Below are 24,075 nucleotides of genomic sequence, written 5' to 3' on the forward strand. Positions count from 1 at the left end.
GATGTGTTATATATTATATATAAATATTTTATATATTATATATGGTATGCATTGTATAATGTATAATATATGTCTTATATTTATTATATATATAGTTAAATTGGGCCAAGCATGCCTACTGTGCCTTCCTTAAGCAGCCCCAACACTCCCTGAATACCTAGGCTGAAGTCATCCCTGCCCCACCCCCACCTCCATCCCCACCCATGGCTTCTTCATTGAGTCTGTCCTTTGGTGCTCCTCCTGTGGGAGATAAATTGAGAGAGAAATCTATTTGTTGGTTTGCTCCCCAAATGCACACAGCAACCAATCCAACATGGCAAGGGGTGATGCTGCTTAACTGGGGTAGCTGTTTAAGCCGCCACCTGAGTCACCAGCACCCTGTATCATTGCACCAATCGGAGAATTGGTTACTCCCCTTCTGATCCAGCCCCCTGACCTGGGGAAGGCAGTCAAAGACGGTCCAAGTGCCTGGACTCCTGCCACTCACACAGGAGACCCAGACGGAGGTCATGGCTCCTGGCCTTGGTCTGACCCAGCTACAGCTTTTGTGACAATCGGAGGAATAAACCAGTGCATGGAGGATCTCTCTCTCCCTAAACTCTGCCTTTTAAGTAAATAAATATTATATATACATAACCAGCACAGCACCACAGCAAGCTAATCAACCACCCCAGACACTGGCATCCCATGTGGGTACCAGTTCAAGTTCCGTTTCTGGAGCAGCAGAGGGTGCCCCAAGGCCTTGGGCCTCTGCACTCACATGGAAAACCTGGAAGAGGCTCCTGGCTTAGGATCAGCCCAGCTCTGACCACTGTGACCTTTTGGGCAGTGAGCCAATAATTGGAAGAGCTTTCTCTTGTCTCTCTGTAACTCTGACATTCAAGTAAAATAAATAAATCATATATAGCCAAATATGTAAGATCATATACAGAATCTCTTACAAATATTTACTAGATATGTTGCTTTTCCTGGCAGTGTCTCTCTGTACTATTATAATAAGTTTCCTCCCACTTCTGATCAGAATTCCATTTCTTTTTATTTTCATTTTCTATGAAAGGCAAAGAGAGATCAAGCAAGATCTTCTGTTCTCTGGCTCACTCCCCAAACGCTGGCAATAACCAAGGTGAGGGCAGGCCTAAGCTAGCAGCCCAGCATTCATTTTGGATCTCCCACATGGGGGGCAGAGACCCCCAGCACTCTGGCCATCACATGCTACCTTCCAGGGTGAGTATCAGCAGCAGGCTGGAATCCAAAGCAGAGCTGGGACTGAAACGAGGCACACCAGTGTGAAATGTGGGCTCCCCGCAGCAGCCTTACTGCATCCCACACACCCACCCGGGACCCCATCTTCAAGATTGCATGGTATTCTGCAACTTCACAGTTTATGTTGCCAGTACCATTAGTGGAAAGATGGGCTCTTTCCAGCTCTTCTTAGTTATAAACAAGTCTGTCATAATTAGCCCTACATGTGCATCGGACTGATTAAAATCTTGAGATAAATTTTAAAAGTGTGATTACTGGATGAAAAGTATGAAAAAAGTACAAGGCTTTCCACAGATACTGCCACAGTACTCTCCCCAAAAAGGATTTGCTGAAGTGTGAAACGCTGTCATCAACAGAATACAGGCACAGAAAAGAACTGCTTTGTGGTTTAAATTCACTATTATTTGATGCTGGAAATAATTGGATATTTTTTGGACCCAGCACAATGTCTCAGTGGGTAAAATCCTCACCTCGCACGCACCAGGACCCCTTTTGGGATCCGTGTCCCGGCCACTCCACCTCCCATCCAGCTCTCTGCTTGTGGCCTGGGAAAGTATCAGACGATGGCCCAAAGCCTTGGAACCTTGCAACCGTATGGGAAACACATACACGAGTCTCTTGGCTCCTGGCTTCAGATTGGCTCAGCCTTGGCCATTGCAGCCATTTGGAGAGTGAACCAGCAGACTGAAAATTTTTCTCTCTCTCTCTCCTTCTTTCTGTATATCTGCCTTTCCAATAAAAATAATAAATAAATATGTTTAAAAATTGGATATTTTCCATATGATTTTGGTACATTTTTATTTCACTTTTGTGAAATTCCCGTTTATGTCCCTTGTGCATTTTTTCCTTTCTATAAAGGATTTTTCTTTTGTACCAAAAAATGTTAACCAGTTATCACTTCTAATCACTATCTTACACATTTTTAAAATGTATCTTTTGTATTTATTACTTTTTTAAAAGTAAAGATCTTTTGCTGTCTTAATATGATCACATTTGTCAGTTCTTTTTATTTTTTTTAATTCAGCCTCTGTCAGGGTCCAGCATGGTGGCATTGTAGGCTAAGCCTCTCTGGCCCAACACCAGGGTTATCGCTTCATGGTCCAGCTGCCCTACTTTCAATCATCTCCCTGGTTATGGCCTGGAAAAGCAGAAACATGAGGCTCTAGACCTTGGGCTCCTGTACCCATGTGGGAGACCTGGAAGAAGCTCATGGCTGCCGGCTTCGGATCGGTTCAGCTCTGGCTACTGTGGCCATCTGGGGAGTGAACCAACAGATGGAAGACCTCTCTCTCTCTGTCTCTCCTTCTTTCTGTAAAATCTGCCTTTCAAATAAAATAAATAAATAAATCTTTAAAAGATCAGCTTCTGTGAAGTCTTCCTTCCCCTGAGTGTAGAACTGTTCCCCTAAGTCCTCTCCAGTCACAGTCACACAGATATTTTGTCTAAATACATCTGGAGTTTAGTCTCATAGAAGGCAGGAAGCAGCATTCTATTTTTTGTCCAGATCCGTTAATTGTATAAAATCCATTTAATGAATTGTCCCACCTTTCCTGCCTGGCATAAAATGCCCCCATCACACACTGTTTCTGAAATATTTGGCCCATTGCTTTTGTCCCTGTATTCCAGTGCCAACGATGTTCTGTCTAACTCTTAATTTGAATGTGCAAGGGATGTGAATGGGAAGTTTACCAAAAAAGGAAATTATAAATAGATCATAATCATGTGTGGGGGGGGATGTTCATCTTCTTCCAGAATCAAATAAATGTGAATTAAAGCGAGATACTCTTTCCTGCATCTGAGAGCAAGAACTCTCGGGGCTGCTGGGGGTATCTGGGGTGCTGGAGTAAATGTTGATTTCTCTGGAGCGTGTGGTGCTCTCGGTGTGAGACCGTCTCCTCCAGGCAGCCCTCCCGTGCCCTTCGCCAGCCTCTCAGCCCCCAGTGTCACTCCACGGTGTGGATTTCCCCACAGCTCGGAGGTAGCATGAAGACAATGCTTCATCAGGACCACGCGGCAAAAATGTCTAACGGGTGTTTCTGTTCAAAACCATCCTGGGCTGACAGCCATCTAGTCTTCCCGCTCCTGACACTTGTCAAGCACACCCTCTTACGTCTGCTGCGTGATCCTAGCAATTCACCTCTCACTGCCAACTTACACACATGATTCAACAAAGCAAAATTCTTCCCATTAAATGATCCTTCCTTCCTGCTTACAGTACATCAATTGTCACTTGAACATCCCTAAGGAAGGTGGACTCTCTCTCACACACACACACACACATTGCAATCAATTTAAAATATGCACCAGGGCAAGTGGAACCACCAGTTGTGAAGCTGGCATCCGACATGGGTGCCATTTCACATCCTGGCTGCTGCACTTGTGATCCTGCTCGTTTTAGTGGCCTGGGGAAAGCAGCGAAAGATGGCTCAAGTGTTTGAGCCCCTCCATGGGGTATCTGGAGGACGCCCTGGCTCCTGACTTTAACCTAGCCCAGCCCCAGGTGTTGTGGCCATCTGGGGAGTGAACCAGCAGATAGAACACCTACTCTTTCTCTCCCTTTCTCCCTGTAACTCTGACTTCCAAATATAGGAACAGAAATAATTTTTTAAAAAAGTAACCAAGGGGGCCCGGCGGCGTAGCCTAGCGACTAAAGTCCTCGCCTTGAACACACCAGGATCCCATATGGGCACCGGTTCTAATCCCGGCAACTCCACTTCCCATCCAGCTCCCTGCTTGTGGCCTGGGAAAGCAGTTGAGGACGGCCCAATGCATTGGGACACTGCACCCGCATGGGAGACCTGGAAGAGGTTCCTGGTTCCCGGCTTCGGATCGGCGCGCATCGGCCCGTTGCGGCTCACTTGGGGAGTGAATCATCGGACGGAAGATCTTCCTCTCTGTCTCTCCTCCTCTGTGTATATCTGACTTTGCAATAAAATAAATAAATCTTTTAAAAAAAAAGTAACCAAGGGCTGGCACTGTGGCATATCCAACTAAGCTTCCGCCTGTGGCGCCAGCATGCTGTATGGACACCAGTGTATGCCCCACCTGTTCCGCTCCTGATCCAGCTCCCTGCTAGGACAGAGAAAAACAGAAGAGGATGGATCAGCTGCACCCACGTGGGAGATCCAGATAAATCTCTTGGTTCCTGGCTTCAGAATCAGCTCAGCTCCAGCCACTGCAGCCACTTGGGGAATGAATAGGCAGGTGGAAGACCTCTCTACCTCTCCTCTCTGTAATTCTTTCAAATAAGGAATAAATATATACCTTTTTAAGATTTACTTATTTTTATCGCAAAGTCAGATATAAACAGAAGCGGAGAGACAGAGAGGAAGGTCTTCCATCCGATGATTCACTCCCCAAGTATCCGCAATGGCCTGTACTGAGCTGATTTGAAGCCAGGAGCCCAGAGCCTCTTCTGGGTCTCCCACGTGGGTGCAGGGCCCCAAGGCTTTGGGCCATCCTCTACTGCCTTCCCAGGCCACAAGCAGGGAGCTGGATGGAAGCAGGGCCACAGGGACAGAAATCAGTGCCCACATGGGATCCTGGGTGTACAAGGTAACGACTTTAGCCTTGTTTTCAGACTTCCATTTTTTTGTCACAAGTGCTTTAAATTATGGTCACCTAGTTTGTTTGTTTGTTTGTTTGTTTGTTTGTTTGTTTGTTTTTACTATGATGAAGGTAGAAAAGTGAAAAACAGAAATTATTAGTTCCCAGGTCCTGAAGCAGTAGCTCAACCAGCTAATCCTCCACTTGCAAGCACCAGCATCCCATATGGGCACCAGTTTGTGTCCCGGCTACTTCACTTTCAATCCAGCCCCCTGCTTATGGTCTAAGAAAGCAGAGGCGCATGGCCTAAGTCCTTAGGAAGCTGCATCCTTGCCTGGCTCCTGGCTTCAGATCGGCTCAGTTCCCGCCGTTGCAGCCATTTGGGAAGTGAACCAGGAGATGGAAGCTTTTTCTGTGTCTCGCTTCTTACTATAAATCTGCTGTTCCAATAAAAATACATATTTTTTTAAAATTAGTATCCAGGATGTATAAAGAACTGGAGACAGGACTTCTGCTTCCATTAAAACAACAAAATAATGCAGAAGTAATTCCAAAATAGCATGAAGTCTATTAAAATAGTTTAAATGCATCAAAGAACTGTCAAGATAGTAGAGAAAAAACAAAGCCAAACATCCAAGGCCCAGTGGAAACCAGGAGAGATGAGTAGAGACACCAAGCACAAAGAGCCATGATACACAGTGAGCAAAATGAGGAAATGAAGAATGAAAAGAGAAGCACTCAAAATGTCATTATTCATAGCATTTGTGTGGATACTTGCTTAACGTGTGGACCAAGAGGTAAAGGAAGATGAAAAAAAAAATTTGCAACCCAGAACTCATTGTTCAGTAGGAATTTTGAAACATACACAGAATATTGTGACTAAAATAAAATGAAAAAGAAAAACGAAATATCATTACTCAGAAGGAATAGGATCGTTTAGTTAGATAAACCAACAAAATCAATAAACAACTAAAACTAATAAGAGAGTTCAGCAAGGATGCTGGATACAAAATCAAATTACCAAAATATCAATAGCAATAACTTAAAAGCAATAATCTAGAAAATGCAGTTTTGAAAATAGGATACTACCCAGAATAGCACCAAAAGCTATATATCAAATAACAAAATAACAAAGAATATCCAAACCTTCTAAGAAAAATTTTTAAAACAGGAGATCACAAGATTACCTTAGTAGATGTAAAAAACATTAAAGATTGTGGTCTAGAATTACATTATAAATCTGTCAATCCTACTCAAACTAATTACAAAAATTCATAGAAATTCAGGGAAATCTAATAAGAATCTAATAAGATTGTGTTTTAGGAACTCCAGAAACTAACTCTGAAATTTACATGGCTGGGCAGATGCTTGGTGGTGCAGATCATAATATTGTTTGGGACACCAACATCCCAAATATTGGAGTGCTTGGTTTGAATCGTGACTATTTCACTTCTAATCCAGCTTCCTGATAATGCCCACCCTGGGGGGCAGGGTGAGGGTCCAAGTACTTAGGTCTGCGTCACTCATATGGAAGACTAGGTAGGAGTTCCTGGCTCCCGGCTTTGGCATGGCCCAGCACTGGCTGCTACGGGCCCCCAAGGAATGAACCAGTGGGTCAGTGAAAAAAAGATCTCTTCCCTCCTCTCCCCTCCCTTCCTCTCTCTTCTCTTTTCTAGTCATCCCTTCTCTCTCCTCTCTTCTTCTTTCTCTCTCTTTCTCTCTCTCTTTCAAATACAATGAATTTGTTTCATGAAATGAAAATAAGTGAATAGAATCAGGGAAATACAGAAATGCAAATAAAAACCACAGGGAAGTTTCACCTCATGGCAGCTAGAGTAGCTATCATCTGCTGGCAAGGATGCAGGGATAAAAGCTTCCTCAATCCAGTGTGGGTGGAAATGCAAACCATTAGGGAGCACAGTTAGGGATTTCTTAGAGATCTGAGAATCGATCTACCACATGAGTCAGCCATTCCACTTTTGGGAATAGATCTAAATGAAATGAACTCCACATAAAACAGAGGTACCTGCAACCCTATGTTTATAGCAGTACAATTCACAATAGCTAAGACATGGAAACAAACCAAATACCTATCAACAAAGGAATGGATTAAAAAAATACTGGTGCATTACTCCACGGAATAATACTCAGCCATAAAAAAAGAATGAAATATTACTGTTCACAACAAAATGGACCCAGCTGGAAACCATTATGCTTAGTGAAATAACCCAGTCCCCCACCAAAAAAATAACAAATATCATTTGTTTTCTCTGATATGCAATGACTAATACAGAGAATACACGTACAAACACACAAACTATAAACTCCACAGGGGAGAGTAACATACAGGAAAATAAGCAAACTATAGAGCATGCATATTTACCCCCAATTAGTAGTTGGAGTTCCATTATTAGTATTATTTAGATTTTTATTTATTTTTATTGGAAAGGCAGATTTAGAGAAAGAAGAAGAGACAAAAAGACCTTTCATCTGCTCATTTACTGCCACAGTGGCCACTATGAGCTGATGCTAAGCCAGGAGATTGTTCTGGGTCTCTTACACAGGTGCAAGGAGGGTCCCAAGGCCTTGGGCCATCTTCAGTTGCTTTCCCAGGCCACAAACGAGGAGCTGGATTGGAAGTGGAGCAGCTGGGACATGAACCAGCACCCACAGGGATCCCAGCACCTGAGGGGGAAGATTAATCAATTGAGCCATTGTGCCAGGTCTGATGGTTATTTTTAATTATATTTTTATGCTATGTTGGTTTGTTTTCTTCATTTTCCTATATATTTATATATCGAAAGTTAAGCCTATACGGGGTGAAATGAACTGTACTAACTTGGGGACAAATAGGAGGAGGGGGATATGAGGAGGGGGATCGCCTATGCATATGATTCTGTGTCATGGGGAAAAATAACTATTTATAATAAAATAAATTAATGCAAAGTTTTATGAATGAATGAGCTTTACATAGAGAAGAAAGGACCACATTGCTGGGTCAGTTCTGAGGCATAAAAACAGAGGATTTTCAAGCTCAGCCCGATAGCCTAGAAGCTAAAGTCCTCATCTTGCTTGTGCCGGGATCCCATATGGGTGCCGGTTCTAATCCCAGCAGGCCCACTTCCCATCCAGCTCCCTGCCTGAGGCCTAGGAAAGCAGTCAAGGATGGCACAAAGCCTTGGGACCCTGCACCTGCATGGGAGTCCCAGAGGAGACTCTTGGCTCCTGGCTTTGGATTGGCTCCAGCCATTGTGGCCGTTTGGGGAGTGAGCCATCAGACAGATCTTCCTCTCAGTCTCTGCTCCCATCTCTGAGGACAAGTGAAACCATACTTTGCCCATAGTTTCTCTGGTGCAAAAAGAGACAGAACTGAGGGAAAAGACTGGCGATAGATCCACATACACAGGGCAACTGTCTCAAATTTAATTGTATCAAAGAGGATTTCTGCTGGTAGACACAACCAAAAGCCCAAGATGAATGACCAAGATCAAGAGGAGAGATTTACAACAGCTAACAGTGACAAAATTTCAGCCTTAAGAAAACATGTAAAACTCCTACAACTCCACAAGAAAAAGAAAGAAACCTGGGGCAAGGCCATGGCATAGAAGATTTTTTTTTTTTTTTTTATATATAATCCATTTTATTGTATTGTTGTTGACAATCTTTACATAGTTAACTATAGTTGAAGGAAAATCAAGAAAGAGAAGGAAAAAAAAAAAAAAAAAAGGTTCAGGGGGATAGGGAGGTGGGTAATGCTATTATGTCCATATTGTTTCCATCATGTATCTGAGGTAAAAGGGGATATTGAGGGAGAAGCCCCACCCGGTTTCCCGCCCACCCCAAGTCCCATATGTGGGGCATGCTCTGAGATATGTGCTCAAGTGGAGTTAATAGTTCTCCAGTTATGAGTCACTGCCAGTTTCGCTCGATGAGGTGGTCCACTGAATGATATGGTCCATCATGAAGTCTCCATTTGTCCCATATTTCGCTGCCAACATGTAGCTGAGATGAATGATTGTCCTATTCTGTCTTCTGTCTTTTCTTGGTTAGAATTCTGAGTCCAGCAGTTCAAGTGGGGAGATCTCCAAAGATACTTTGAGGTATTCCCAGACCAGATTCTTGTATGTTCTAGCAAGCACAGGGCCCGGCACAGTCCATCACCCTGATCAGCTGGTGGTTGCAATTGCTGTGTTGGTTCTGTTTTCAGTCCCGAGTTGCACTGGAACCAATGGGTGTTGCAGTCCAGTCTGGTTCGGCCCTTACATCAACCAGTGGGAGCTGCAGCCTAGTCGGGGCGACCCACAATAACCCCCACCAAGCCTGCCCCCTACCCTGGTTTGCCAATTTGTGTAGCAGAAGACCAGTCTGTCCCCCATCCCATTTGGCTCTGGTACTTGTCAATGGGTATTAAAGCTTAGTTCTATCTAATCGACTCAACCATCCAGCCCTCACAGATGTTGTTGAGTGCCTCTGTCTAGCCATCCCAGCCCCCGTCCTAGTTTTCATGCCCTCCCACGGGAATAGTGACCCAAGAAGGGGGAACCCACTTTTTCCCTCCCAGGTCTCTCTGTCCCGGTTTATGCACTCTTTAGGTGGTCCTGTGATTTGACTCGACAGAATTAGTCCCCAGTGCCAGCTTCTGCCAGCTGATGCTGTGGCCCTGATCTTGTCCACATGCAGCGCACAGGTGTTGTAGCCTTGCTTAGTCGTGTCTGTCTCTATCCCAGCCAACACTCTCCAGTGGGAGTGGTTGTCCAGCGAGGGGACCAGCCCCTTAACCCCCCCGCCAGCTCTGCCCCTCCCTTCCTGGATCTCACGTGTGCTGGATGGGTGTTGCATTCATATCCAGTACAGGCAACCACGCCCTGGCGTTCCAGAATGTGTACTGGTTTTGTCGCAACCAAACCCGGCCCATTCCACACTCTGTTCTGGTGATCGGATTTGCCAGAGGATGACATGAACTGATTCAGCCTGGCCTGCTCCTGACCCATGCCGAATGCATGCCAGTGGGAAACTTTCCATGGCCTATTCTGGGCTGTTTCCAATCATGCTTCTCGCGCTTACCTGCAGGGACTGTGTCCTGCCAGAGGAGTTGCCCAGGCTCCTCCATCAGAACCCCTCCCAATGCCAGATTTTGCGCTTGCCAGGGGGTTCTTGAGCCAACCCTACTCAGTTCACCTCCTGTCCTAGCAGGAACAGTGGCTTTTCCTGGCTGGCTTTCACCCCATTCTGACTCTTGTTGTTGGATGTTTCAGCCCAGCCATGGCTCGTCCATACCCACATACAGCTCACACATGGCTCAGAAGGGGATTGAGACCCAGCCTAGTCAGTCCCACATCTACCCTGTTTCTCCATAACACCAGATGGTGCTGGGATCTGAACCGGCCTGGTGCATCCAATCCCAGCCCACACTAGTGCCTCGGGTGACTGCAACTGTTTCCTAGATAGAACGCAGCCCCCATTCCAGCACATACACCCCTTGGTGGGAACCTCATCCCAGCTGTGGCTTCCCAGATTGGGACCGTTCCTAGCTGTAAATCACGCACCTGCACGTGGTTGCTCCGAGGACCATTAGGTGCCAGCCTGCTACACAAGCCGGAGCTTATCTTTTACTTGATAGGTGTTCAAAGCTCAGCATTATTAAGGGATTGGAAGTTCTTCAAAGGAAGAGTTACTGGCATTGGGAATCTTTAGGATTGACTCAAATCCCAGAAACAGTGGGGTCACTCTAGACTATCTCAGCAGCGATTCAGATGTCCAATACCCCAGAGCTCCCCGGCCGGGCGGCCAGTAGGCACAGCCTGGCGCCAAATGGCGCACTGGCCGCCCGGGCCCAGCCCGCCATGAGCCATGGGCACATGGCGGACTGGGTTCGGGATCCGAGCTAGACGTCCTCTCCCGCAGCCCTCGGCTCGCCTCTGGCAGCCGGAAGTTAAATCCTGCAGGCCCGAGGTTGCGCCCCTCCCCAATCCCGTTCACCCACCACCCAATGAGGGTGTTGGGTGGGTCCCGGACATGCCCAGTCACGGAGGCCTCCCCCCTCGGCGTACTCACCCCAGAAGGAAGCAGGCCGCACCCAGGCATGTCCGGGCCCAGCCCGCCATGAGCCATGGGCACATGGCGGACTGGGTTCGGGATCCGAGCTAGACGTCCTCTCCCGCAGCCCTCGGCTCGCCTCTGGCAGCCGGAAGTTAAATCCTGCAGGCCCGAGGTTGCGCCCCTCCCCAATCCCGTTCACCCACCACCCAATGAGGGTGTTGGGTGGGTCCCGGACATGCCCAGTCACGGAGGCCTCCCCCCTCGGCGTACTCACCCCAGAAGGAAGCAGGCCGCACCCAGGCATGTCCGGGCCCAGCCCGCCATGAGCCATGGGCACATGGCGGACTGGGTTCGGGATCCGAGCTAGACGTCCTCTCCCGCAGCCCTCGGCTCGCCTCTGGCAGCCGGAAGTTAAATCCTGCAGGCCCGAGGTTGCGCCCCTCCCCAATCCCGTTCACCCACCACCCAATGAGGGTGTTGGGTGGGTCCCGGACATGCCCAGTCACGGAGGCCTCCCCCCTCGGCGTACTCACCCCAGAAGGAAGCAGGCCGCACCCAGGCATGTCCGGGCCCAGCCCGCCATGAGCCATGGGCACATGGCGGACTGGGTTCGGGATCCGAGCTAGACGTCCTCTCCCGCCGGCATAGAAGATTAAGCCTTCACTTTGTGTACCAGCATCCCACATGGGCACCAGTGCTACTTCCAATCCAGCTCTTCACTTCCAATCCAGCTCTCTACTAATACACCTGAGAGGCAGCTGGCTCCCCAATGAAAATGCTCAAATACGGACAACTTCCCCAAGCATGACTCTCTGGTCCACACACAGTGACCACCATGTTAAACACTCAGTTCAGAAAGTCATGCATTGGGCCCGGTACAATGACTCCCTGGATAAATCCTCACCTTGAAAGCACCAGGATCCCATATTGTCGCCAGCTCTAATCTCGCAGCCCCACTTCCCATCCAGCTCTCTGCTTGTGGCCTAGGAAATAGAGAATTAAATAAATCTTTAAAAAAAAAAAAAGAGGGAATTATGCATACAAATTAAATGTGGGTTCGGAAAGGCTGCCAGTATGGGGCTGGAAGTGTGGTGCATTGGTTAAGCCATTGCCTGCAGGACAGGCATTCCATAATGTGCCTGTCTCTGTCCCAACTCCTCCACTCTGATCCAGCTTCCTGCTGGTGCACCTAGGAAATCAGCAGAAGACGATTCAGGTTCCTGGGCCCCTGCCACCATGTGATAGACCTGGAAAAAAACCCTGGCTCCTGGCTTCAGTCTGGCCCAGCCCCTGACAGTTGCAGCCATTTGGGGAGTAAATCAGAGGATGAAGAATCTATCTATCCATCCTCCCTATAACTCTTTCAAATAAGTGAATAATCATGTTTTTTGAAGTTGTAGTCATAAAAGCAATATTTTGAAGAATCAAATTCCTATATCTTAGCAATTTAGATACTGGAATTTTTTTAGTAATAATTTTTTATTAATTACATTGCATTATGTGACACAGTTTTATAGGTACTGGGATTCCCCCCACCCATCCCCAAACCCTCCCCCCATGGTGGATTCCTGCACCTTGTTGCATAACCACAGTTCAAATTCACTTGAGATTCTTTCATTGCAAGTATGTACCAAACATAGAGTCCAGCATCTTATTGTCCAGACAAATTCAACGGCTTGTTGGGCAGACCATCTCTGGTCTGAAGGTAGAGACGGCAGAGTATCATCCCTATCAATTAAAAGCCCCGACATAACATCAACAACAATTTATAACGTTATGAGGTTAATTGACATAGTATTGAGTAACCAACATGTTAAAAAAAATGCAAGTTCTTTACTACATCCTGTGACTACTTCATTGACATTTCAATTTTAGTTTATACACAACTGGGTTCTATACACCTTAAAATGGCTATAGATTACTATTCAGCGGTCTCATGTCTATTTTCATTATAGTATTTAGCATTATATAGCATTGAAGCATAATTTTGCTGAACTTAGCTTTTTTTTTCGGGTAGTCTAGACTGGCTTTAAAAAAAAATACCATTTTGGGGGCTGGCCTTTGCTCAACAGGTTAGTCGTTTTCATTCTCCCTATGGCGCTGGCTTTCCATATGAGCACCAGTTCGAGTCTCTGCCGCTCCACTTCACATCCAGCTCTATGCTTTATGGCCTGGGAAAGAAGACAGAAGATGGTCCCTGTTGTTGAGACTCTGCACCCACATGGGAGACCTGAAAGAAGCTCCTGGCTCCTGGCTTCACATCAGCTCAGCTCACTTCCAGCCCCCATACTGACAGCCTTTCCAAACCCCCATTTTATTTGTAGTAGCCTTTTTGTACATTCTGTCAGATTTGTCAACATTGTGATCATTTAGTGAGTAAACCAGCTAATTGAAAACCTTCTTGGTCCCAGTGCAGTGGCCTAGCGGCTAAAGTCCTTGCCTTGAACGCGCCAGGATAGTATATGGACACCGGTTCTAATCCCAACATCTCCACTTCCCATCCAGCTCCCTGCTTGTGGCCTGGGAAAGCAGTGGAGGACAGCCCAAAGCCTTGGGACCCTACACCCCATGGGACACCTGGAGGAAGTTCCTGGCTCCTGGCTTCAGATCGGCGCAGCACCGGCCATTGTGGCTACTTAGGCAGTGAATCATCGGATGGAAGGTCTTCCTCTCTGTCTCTCCTTCTCTCTGTATATCTGACTTTGCAATAAAAATAAATAAATATTTAAAAAATCTTCTCTATCTCGCCTTCTCTCTGTAAATCTGCCTTTCAGATAAAAATAAATAACTCTGTTTTTAAAATACCATTTCTGGGGCCCAGCGGCGTGGCCTAGCGGCTAAAGTCCTCGCCTTGAAAGCCCCGGGATCCCATATGGGCGCCGGTTCTAATCCTGGCAGCTCCACTTCCCATCCAGCTCCCTGCTTGTGGCCTGGGAAAGCAGTTGAGGACGGCCCAATGCTTTGGGACACTGCACCCGTGTGGGAGATCCGGAAGAGGTTCCAGGTTCCCGGCTTCGGATCGGCGCGCATCGGCCCGTTGCGGCTCACTTGGGGAGTGAATCATCGGACGGAAGATCTTCCTCTCTGTCTCTCCTCTGTATATATCTGGCTGTAATAAAATGAATAAATCTTTAAAAAAAAAAAATACCATTTCTGGGAGTGGCGTACTGGATCAGTGGCTAAATCCTTGTCTTGAATGTGCCAGGATACAATTTGGGTGTCAGTTCATGTCCTGGCTGCTCCACTTCCCAACCAGCTCCCTACTTGCAGCCTGGGAAAGCAGCAGAGAGTGGCCCAAAGTCTAGGGACCCCGTACCCACATGGGAGACCCGGAAGAAGTTCCTGACTCCTGGCTTCAGATAAGGGCAGTTCTGGCTAATATGGCCGCTTGGGGAATAAGCCAACAGATGAAAGATCCTTGTCTCTCTATCTATAAATTTGCCTTTCAAATTAAAAAAAAAACTAAAAGAAAGAAAGAATGAAGGAAAAGACAGACAAAAATAGGGCTATGAGATGAGAAAAGAATGACTCAAGGGTGAATCTAGGCTTGGAGGTGAGCTACTAGAAGGATGCTGGCTCCTGAGACGGACAAGGTTGCAGGTGGAGCGGGCATGGAGTTGGGGTTGACTCACTCAGGTTTGAGAGGATGCTGGACATGAAGCTGGCAGGTTGCAATGACAGTGATGACCATCCTTGAAATTTCAGCCACAGAGCTCACCCTGAGCTGGCCCTTCTCCAGGACCCGGTATGTCTGAGCTCATGGAGCCTCATGAGAGCCCTGTGACATGGAGGCATTACCCCCATTTTTCAGATTATGGGATCTGTGCATCTGATATTCAGAGGAAGCCTGTGCTGGAGACATCCACAGAGGGTGTGTGGGTGGAAGAGTGGGTGTGACAGTCCAAAGAGCTGGCTCAGGCACTGCCAAGCCAGAGAAGATGAGGAGCGGCAGCAAAGGAGAGCAAGAGCAACAGCCGAGCAGGTGGGAGGTCCTCCGACAGCAGGTGTCCCGAGAAGTTCAGCACAGAAAGTATGTGTGCAGGGTGAGGTCACAACACAGGGGATGACTCTGGGCCGGACGGGTCTCGGCCACTGAATTGTTACACAGGCTTCAGCCTCCCCATCGACATGGTACTTCATTAGAGAATCCCCAGCTAGGACACCCATGGGACATCCCAGCTCAGGCCAGGCTAACCACCCCCAACCTTGCTCATCTTCTCCTTGCCCCTGCCACTACCCCCACCCCACCCCGCCCAGCACATACCTTGCAGGAATGTTCCTGGTTCTATAACCTTTTGGTTTTGCCTCCCAAAGGTTCCCTTGCGTTGATCCAGGCAGGGCTGGAGGGTACAGCGTTACTGTACTTATCCCTGTCCCCTGGGGTTCTCCTCTAGGCCTGGCAGGATGCTCAGTTGCTCTCCCCTCTCCCAGGTTCCTGGCTCAGGCCCAAAAAGCAAGTAGGTTACAGCTGCAGCTACAGAGAGCAAAGGGGCTGCCTGTTAACCCTCAAGGAGCCAGAACCTAGCAATGGTTTTCCAGAAGAACTATGGGAGCCACAAGGTTTCACAATGACCCCAGCCCAGCCAGGAGAGCCCAGCCAGGACCCAGAAAGAATTAACAAGGGGCAGCTGGAGGAATGTTGGAGCCCTCTGGTGGAGGGCGGAACTGAGCCAAGGAGGCCATAGGAAGCCCGGTGCAAGGAAGGGCACTGTAACGATTAGAGTAAGGGGTTCAGGGACGGGCAGTGTCCAGGGCAAGCTGGGGCCAGAGAAAAGCAGAGCTGGACAACAAACCAGTCCAGAGGAACCCAAGCCCATTCCTCAGAGGCCAGGCCTGTGGGCTGTTTTTCGTGAGAAGGGCTTGTCGTAAAATTGTTTGCAAAATGGTGCTCTTTCTCCTACCTCTGAAATGCTCACTGTACATGTGCCATGGAAAGGCTCTGTTGGGAACCGGTGTGTGGTCTAGTGGGGAAGATGTCCACATCCCCCATCAGAGCATCTGGATTCAAGTCCCAGCTCCAACTCATGAGAGCCCTGGGAGGCAGCAGGAAGGCTGGATAAGTTGGAACTCCACCACCCACACAACAGATCCAAGCTGGGTTCCCAGTTTCCTGGCTCCCAACTTTTGGCCTTGCCCAGGCCAGGAATTGCAGGCACATGAGCAATGTGTGTAGGTCTCTACCTCTCAAATAAATACACTCTTTTTTTAAGATTTATTTTATTTTTGGGCCCAGCGGCGTAGCCTAGCGGCTAAAAAGTCCTCGCCTTGAATGCCCCGGGATGCCATGTGGGCACCGGTTCTGGTCCCGGCAACTCCACTTCCCATCCAGCTCCCTGCTTGTGGCCTGGGAAAGCAGTCGAGGACGACCCAGTGCATTGGGACCCTGCACCCGCGTGGGAGACCTGGAAGAGGTTCCTGGTTCCTGGCTTCGGATCGGCGCGCACCGGCCCGTTGCGGCTCACTTGGGGAGTGAAACATCGGATGGAAGATCTTCCTCTCTGTCTCTCCTCCTCTCTGTATATCCGGCTTTCCAATAATAATAAAATCTTTTTTAAAAAAAAAGGTTTATTTTATTTTTATTGAAAAGTCAAATATACAGAGAGGAGGAGAGACAGAGAGGAAGATCTTCTGTCCAATGGTTCACTCCCCAAGCAGTTACAATGGCTGGAGCTGCGCCAATCTGAAGCTAGACGCCCAGAGCCTCTTCCAGGTCTCCCACACCGGTTCAGGGTCCCAAGGCTTTGGGCCGTCCTTGACTGCTTTCCCAGGCCACAAGCAGGGAGCTGGATGGGAAGCAGGGCTGCTGGGACATGAACCAGTTCCCTGGTTCATGCAAGGCAAGGACTTTAGCTACCAGGTTAACATGCCAGGCCCATCAATACACTTATAAAAATATCTGTTTTTATTTGAAAGGCAGAGAGAAGGAGAGATAGATAGCCATACCTGAGCCAATCTAAAGCCAGGAGCTAGGAGCTTCTTCCCAGTATCCCACGTGCATTCAAGGAATCAAGGACTTGGGCCATCCTCTGCTGATTTCCAAGGTCATCAACAGAGAGCTGGATCAGGAATGAAGTAACCAGGACACAAATCAGGGCTCATATGGGATGTCCATGCTGCAAGGTAGAGGATTCACCTGTTGAGCCACCAGGGTGGCCATAAATGCACTATTTTTTATTTTTTGCTTTATTTTTAATATTTATATAGTTTAAAGGGATGCATCCTTATGTGGGCCTCAGATGAGGGTAGGGAGGATCAAGGTACAGAGGAAGGTGGGTCAAATATTTCAATTTTAAAATTTTTTTTATTGGAAAAACAGATTAACAGAGAGAAGGAGAGACCGAGAGAAAGCTCTTCTGTCTGCTGGTTTATTCCTCAAGTGGCCACAACGGCCAGAGCTGAGCCAATCCAAAGCCAGGAGCCAGGAGGTTCTTTCAGGTCTTCCACGTGGGTGCAGGGTCCCAAGGCATTGGGCCGTCCTCCACTGCTTTTCCAGGCCATAAGCAGTGAGCTGGAGGGTAAGTGGAGCAGCAGGGATACGAACCAGCGCCCATATGAGATTCCAGCACATGCAAAGCAAGGATTTACTCACTGAACCATCCTGTCGGGCTCCCCAAATATATGTTTTTAAAAATGTGTTTATCATCAGCTGTAGGCAAGTACTTAGGTTGCCTTCCACCTAGGCACTGCTGGGAAAAAAAGTCAATAGGTTGGCGGGCATTCTGCGCATGATTAATGTCAAATTTGTGTTAACTATACCAGAATGCCAGAATAGTTGAGAAATACATACATAGGGAAAGTCGAGAATACTGGGCTGGGACGCCACCCCAGCTCCCAGGCAGAGGTCTGCAGATGGCCCAGGGAAAGCGTCTGGGAATGTGTTGGAGTGGGAGCAGCTGAGGACATGTTTGACAGGGGAGGAATGAATCTTGGGGTCTTCTACAGCTGGGCCACTGCACTCCCATGTAGGTGAGGAGCTGAGACCAGGTGGTTATGAGGAGTGAAACCAGAAAGAATGCCAGCACCCACACAGGTAGGAGACCTGAACTGGGCCAAGTAGCATCACCCGCCACCCGCCAGCACACACAAAAGCTGGGGCTGAGGGCCATGCCTATCTGGACTAGGCACCAGTACCAGTGTTGGGGCAGGGAGATGGGCCATGTCAGGCTGGGTTGCAGCACCCACCGGAATCATCACCACTATGCCCTGGAGTCAGCACTGGCACAAAGTCGGAGGCACAAGCCAGTTCCTCTGGGGTGGCATGCATTCATCTTAAATACGGGGCTGACTGCCCGCTCAGCCCCACGGTTTCTCATGCTCCCTTCCCAGGGACAAACATGGGGCCAGACAAAAAAATCCAGCCTGCCCCCTTAGAACAGGGCTTCCTCACCAATCTCAAGGCAGTAGGATATGCTATGGGTTGCCTGTGTGGTTTCTAAGTTCGTGAAACTCCAGAAACCCACTAGCTGTGAGACAGATGAGGGAGCAACGAGCCCCTGTGTGAAGGGCCAGAGCTGGGACCAGGCTCTCACCCCAGCTCCCCATCCCTGGAGGGGGGCGAATTCTGTAGAATCAAACACTTGACTATTGTGACAAGAAGACTAAACAGCAGGCTGGATGTGTACTTATGACAGCAGGTGCTCGCACACCTGGGAGAAACCGCAGACTGTGTGCACAGATCCTTGGCTCAACTGGCTAATCCTCCACCCCCAAGCAACGGTGTGTCCCAGCTGTTCCACTTCCCATCCAGCTTCCTCTTTGTGGTCTGGGAAAGCAGTTGAGAATGGCCCAAAGCCTTGGAACTCTCCACCCACCCATGTGGGAGACCCTAAAGAAGCTCCTGGCTCTTGGTTTCAGATTGGCTCTGCTCTGGCTGGCCATTGTGTCTGTCTCTCCTCTCTATTTTGACAAAATAGAGAAATTTTGTTAATAAATAAATCTTTATAAATAAGTAAATCTCCTGGGATGTCAACAACAAGCAGAGCCCCCACAGGCTGTCCCCTCCCTTGCCCCCCAAAAATAATAAGGTCCCCTCTGTGCTAAAGCCAGACAGACCAGCTCTCCTGCCTCCCTCAGTTGCTACCACTTCAGAAAACAGACCAAGTTCTTCGGCCTCTCTAGAAACGGGAAGGGCAAGGGAAGTTGCCCTCTACCCCCAGCCACGTCCACAGGCACCCTAACTCCAGCGGCTGGGCACAGTCCCTTCTCCACCTCCTCAAGGGGGGTCCAGCTTCTGGCGCAAACCCTGTGAACCCCAGCAAGCGGCAGCTCTTCCCGCCTGGTCCCCGCCCCTCCCCCTACCCAGCCTCCCTCCAGCTGCAGCTCTGGCCCTAACTCGATTGCGCACAGTTAATCACAGCGTGTGCCGGGCGGGTGGGTGAGGCCAACAGGCAACCTCCCCATCAATTCCAGCCCTGGTCAAGGCCGCCATCAGCACTGGGGCTGGCAGGAGGCGCCAAGGGGACGGGAAAGGGGGGTCAGAGGACGGGGCAAGGTGGAACTCTCTGGGGAAAAAAAAAAAAAAAAAAGGCCGACAGCTCCAGAGCCCAAGGGTGGGGAAATGATTGTGAGTAATTGACAAAGTCTGGGGGACCTTGTGGAATGGTGGGGCGACCCCTTGGCCTGTCCCTGGCACCTGCTGGGCTGTGTAACCTTGAACAAGTCGTGTGAATTTCAGCCTCAGCTGGTGCCATCAGCTTCCCTGGGTTATTACAGACAGGAAATGAGTGCGAGTCCCTCGCTGGCACCAAGGAAGTTCTCAGCTCATGGGGCTCCAAGCAAGGGTGCAAAGCTTCAACTGAGAAGTGGTCAAGAGGGCAACCTGGATTAACGCAGCGTCTGGAAGCGTCTGGATTTTCGACCTGCAGAGGGTGAAGCTACTGAGATCCAATGAGAAAATGCAAGCTTGAAGAGCGTGAGGCCAGCCACGAGCTCTCGCTCCTTGTGCACCGCCCCTCCGCCACCTTCCCCGGCCTTGGGGGGAGGCACTCCAAAGCTATGAAGGATGTCTAAGAGCGTTCATTCCTCTCCCTGTAAAGGAAAATGGGCGCGTAGCACCAGATAAACCACAGCCCCAAGGATCGCACACCCCTCCACCACCCCCTTAGGCCTTTCCTGGGCATCCAGCTGCACCGGCTCTAGTGTGCACGGTGGGAGATACCGAGGGCGGCGGGCGCTGAGGCCAAGGAACGCTGGTAGCCCAGATGCAAGTCGCCCTCCCCCTAACACCCACCTACGCAGTTGCCACGCCTGCTCCGCAGGTCTTTAACAAGAACTGAGTAGAACCGGACTGCAGCGCAACTCCACCACTCCCTGCGTCCTCGGCTTCGCTCTGGAGTCACTGCTTTCGTGGGGACTCAAGAACAGGTCATCCAATGGAAGGAAATAAAACTTAGCCGAGCTTCGGGCAGGGCACTAAATGGGACCTGACTCACTTGGATCCGCTGTGGGACTCGTTTTTCCCGCGGGTGCAAACTTGAGCACCCAGTGTCCGCTGACCAAGAACAGCCTTGGATTGGCGTCGATGCCATCCATCCTATTTTTTGAGCTGTCCCTGGCCATGGGCAGGGGACGCGTGCCTCCCTGCTGGGTCTGCGCCGCACCTCTACGGCCCGCGCAAACGCGAAACAGCGAGTTTGTGCCCTGAGAGAGGCGTTGGGGGGGCCCGGCTGTGACGGGATCTAACCCCCAGCTCTCATCACCCCCGGCCCAACTCCTTGCGGTCTACGCTAACCCGTCTGGCTGAAAGGACCAGGAGCTGTGTGCCCTGGATCAAATGTGCCGGCTCAAATCCAGGAGGCTTTCGGGTTGGGGATTTAGGCAGCTTCCCGACTTTCGCCCACCTGGTGACACCCAGCTCAGAGTCAGAAGGGAATGGTGCCTTCGCCTCTGAAACCAAGCTCTAAAACCAGATGGACTTTGGCCTTTTTTTTTTTTTTTTTTAATTGTAAGGCAGATACACAGAGAGAAGCAGAGACAGAAAGATCCTCCATCCACTGGTACACTCCCCAGGTGGCCTCAGCTGAGCTGATCCAATCTGAAGCCAGAAGTCAAGAACTTCTTTCAGGCTTCCCATGCAGGTGCAGGGTCCCAAGACTTTGGGCTATCGTTGACTTCTTTCCTGGACTGTACGCAGGAAGCAGGAAGGGAAATGGAGCAGCTGGGATGCAAACCAGCATGCACATGGGATCCACTGGTTACTAACCAAGCCCTCGGTGGGTCCTCAGGACACCTGCAGCCCCCCTCAGGGCTCCAGTGTCTCCTTGAAGAGAGAGGGAGACACAGAGACCTCCGTGCTCTGCCTGGATAGGGCGTGGAAATCTGGCAGAGACCTCAGTCCAAGTCTCCCAAGCGCAGTCAGGGAGGGAGCCCAGCTCCTCTTTGTGGCTAGATCATATGCAAGCCCAAGACAAAGCAGGAGGCTGCGGACCACCAAAGGAGTGGGTTCCCTGGCTCCACGAGGACGTTGCCTCTCCCTTTGGGGGTGCCCCATCCCTCTGAAGTACTCTAGAAGAACGCTGAGTTCAGCTTGTAGACCTGGGAATGCTAGCAAGACCTCCCAATCAGGTCTCCTCCCCTTAGGACCGCGGAAGCAGACCCTGCCAAGTGGCCAGGAGCCGGTGTTTTGCATCTGTGACCGACCAGCAAGCTAAGAGTTAGCATTGAAATTCACCAGGGCTTAGGGCCCACCCAGCCCGATCACCTCAGACCCCTGTCCACTCTCGGCCTCTGCCCAGATCCCTGCCGGTTTTTTTTTTTCTTTTTTGTATTATTCTTATTTATTTAACTAGTTTAAAGGGAGGGGGAAAAAAGAGAACTGAGACGTCTTTGTTTTTTAAATTGTGGCTCCCACATACCAGGGCGGAGATGCTAGGCTGGCTTTCCAGATCCCAGGACACAATTACATTCCAATTCGGCCTGCAACCTAGTTCCAGTTCTGCTTCCTGCTAATGCGCACCCTGGGGGGCAGCAGGTGACCGGCTCAAGGTCAGCTTTTTGCCATCCCCAACAAGTAGAGGAAAGTGTAGAAATGTTTTAAATCATTTTCATATCCCACAGGCCCCTGCTGTCTCGCATCCCCTCACCACAGGAGCCCCAAGATGGCTCCAGGGATGCCCACACCAAGCGCCAGGCATGCGCGCCCCTTGGAAATCTACCCATCTGTCAAATGGGAACCACATGAGAAGCAAGTGGGCGCACGGCTGCTCAGCCTCGGCGGCTCCTTGGGGGAAGTGAGCGCAGTAGTTGTTACCGATAATCGCGACAGCTTCGCTTTCAGCGGAGCCCCTCGGGCCGCGTTCACCTGAGCAACCCTAGCTCCCGGGGTTCAGCGAAGCCCGCGCGTCTCCACCCGAGCCAAAACCTAGCGAGGGACTCTAACTTGCTTGGGGCGACTCCAAAACGAAAAAGCAGCCCCTCGCCTCCTCCTTCTCCACCAATGTAGGGGGCGAGTCGAGGACACTGTGGCCGGGAGGAGTGGATCCTCTTGCAGGCGACCAAAAATAGTAACCTCGAGGCGCAGCGGCCCGGGAGTCCTGCTTCTGCACAAGCGGCCTCTGCGGGGGAGGTGGGGGAGAGATAGAGAGAGAGAGAGAGAGTGAGCGCGCGCTACTAGGGGTCGGGGCGGCCCTGGGGCCATGCGGGGGCGGGGCGGGCCCCCACGTGCGCTGCCTGCAGCCGCTTCGCGGAGCCCTTTGTCGCGATCAGCCGCGTTCGTGCGGCACTCGGCGGCTTAAAATAAAGGCAATGTTCCCAGCCTCCCTGCGGCTAAATCGGGCGCGGGTGCGGGGGTGGCTAGCGAGCCGGGCGGGAGCGCTTCTCCCGGCCTTGCCTCCTTTTCTCGCCCCCTGCCTCAGTTTACCCCCTCTGCTAAAAGGAACCCAGCCTCACGCAGGTGGAGAAGCAAGAAGAAAGGGGCCGGGGTGGGGGGCGTCGGCTCCCTACCTCTGCGGCTGCCGGTGCAAAAAGCAACCACGCGCTGCAGAGGGGCCACCCAGGAGGCGGTAGGGGGGAAGCTGGACACCCTCCCCTCCCGCCCACAACCTAAAGTGTTTTTATTTCTAAAGGGACGGGTGCAGAGGCGGTGGGAGAAGCGAAAAGGGAGACCGAGGAGATGGGGGGGAGGGGGCAGGAGGGAGCCTGATTCAGACTCGGAAATGGATGTGGAGCGTGGAGGCCTGACACCCCCACGCTCAGCCACGTGTGCGCGCACAGGCGGCCGCCGCAAAGCCGGAACCTCCCAGCGGGGCGGGGGGGGGGGCAGCGCGCGGCCGCACCCCTGGACTGGGACTGGTGGAGTTCCGACACAGCCTTGACCGTCCAGGTGACGCTGAGGTTGACGCTGGAGGTTGGGGAACTGCTCTTCAAGCGCACTTGTGGAGGCCAGCGCACTGGGTCCCTGCCGGTGACCCTGCCAGCTAGGAGAAGCAGGCATGCCCCCCGCGTGTACTGGCCACGTGTGCCCGTCACTGGCACCTGATGACTGCTAGCCAAATCCCTGGGACTCTCGCTCTACCTACCTCCATTGGCAACCGGGCTGCTTAGTTGGGGAGCCTCCAAAATCCTCTGTAGAAGGGGAAGAGCAAACAGCGAAGCCCCCTTCTCCCATCCCCATCTCCACCCCGCACCGTCCTCCCCCATATACACTGTGCGGGAAACTCCAAACCTCTGGGCTCAGAATCCCGGGACGGGACCCGAGTCCAAACACTGGCCCATCGCAAGTTCATTCTCGCCTCTGACCTGCATAAGGGGGAGGGAGGTCATGATCCTAACTCCTACCAAAGGGATTTCAGCATCGCCCTGGGAGGCCAAGAGGGAAAACACCACAGTGCCTGTAACCTCCCCAACTGTCCTCCGTTGTCAGCTCCTCCGCCCCGCCCCCAGCCCCCCAAGTCTCTACTGTAGGACTGCACTCGACCCAGCTATGGCAAAGCCACCCTCCGAACGAGGTGGGGGCGGGGTCCGTGTCTCCGGAAATGCAACATTGGGATCCAAGCAGGCCTAAGGACGGAGCAGGGGCCGCTGGCCCAGTGGCAGAGCTGGGGGAAGGAAGAGGAGGAGAGGGGAGAAGGGGTTTGCACCTCCCAGATATGCACCTGCCAGCCCTGAGTGGGAGTCGTGGAAGAGGGAGTTTGACAGGCTGGGAGGAGAGCTGTCGGTCTGCCTGTCTGTCTGTCTTCCAAGTGGAAGCTGGGGGTGGAGCGGGAAGGGAGGTAGGGACTGCCTCACTTG

At 50.5% G+C, this 24,075-nt stretch overlaps 1 pseudogene; it reads left to right on the top strand.

Annotated features, from left to right (window-relative positions):
• The first annotated feature begins 5,566 nt into the window (after positions 1-5,566).
• LOC118759627 (small nucleolar RNA SNORA40) lies at positions 5,567-5,684 on the top strand (annotated as a pseudogene).
• The last annotated feature ends 18,391 nt before the right edge of the window (positions 5,685-24,075 follow it).

This window comes from Ochotona princeps, chromosome 4, assembly GCF_030435755.1.
Source record: "Ochotona princeps isolate mOchPri1 chromosome 4, mOchPri1.hap1, whole genome shotgun sequence".
Taxonomy (NCBI): Eukaryota; Metazoa; Chordata; class Mammalia; order Lagomorpha; family Ochotonidae; genus Ochotona; species Ochotona princeps.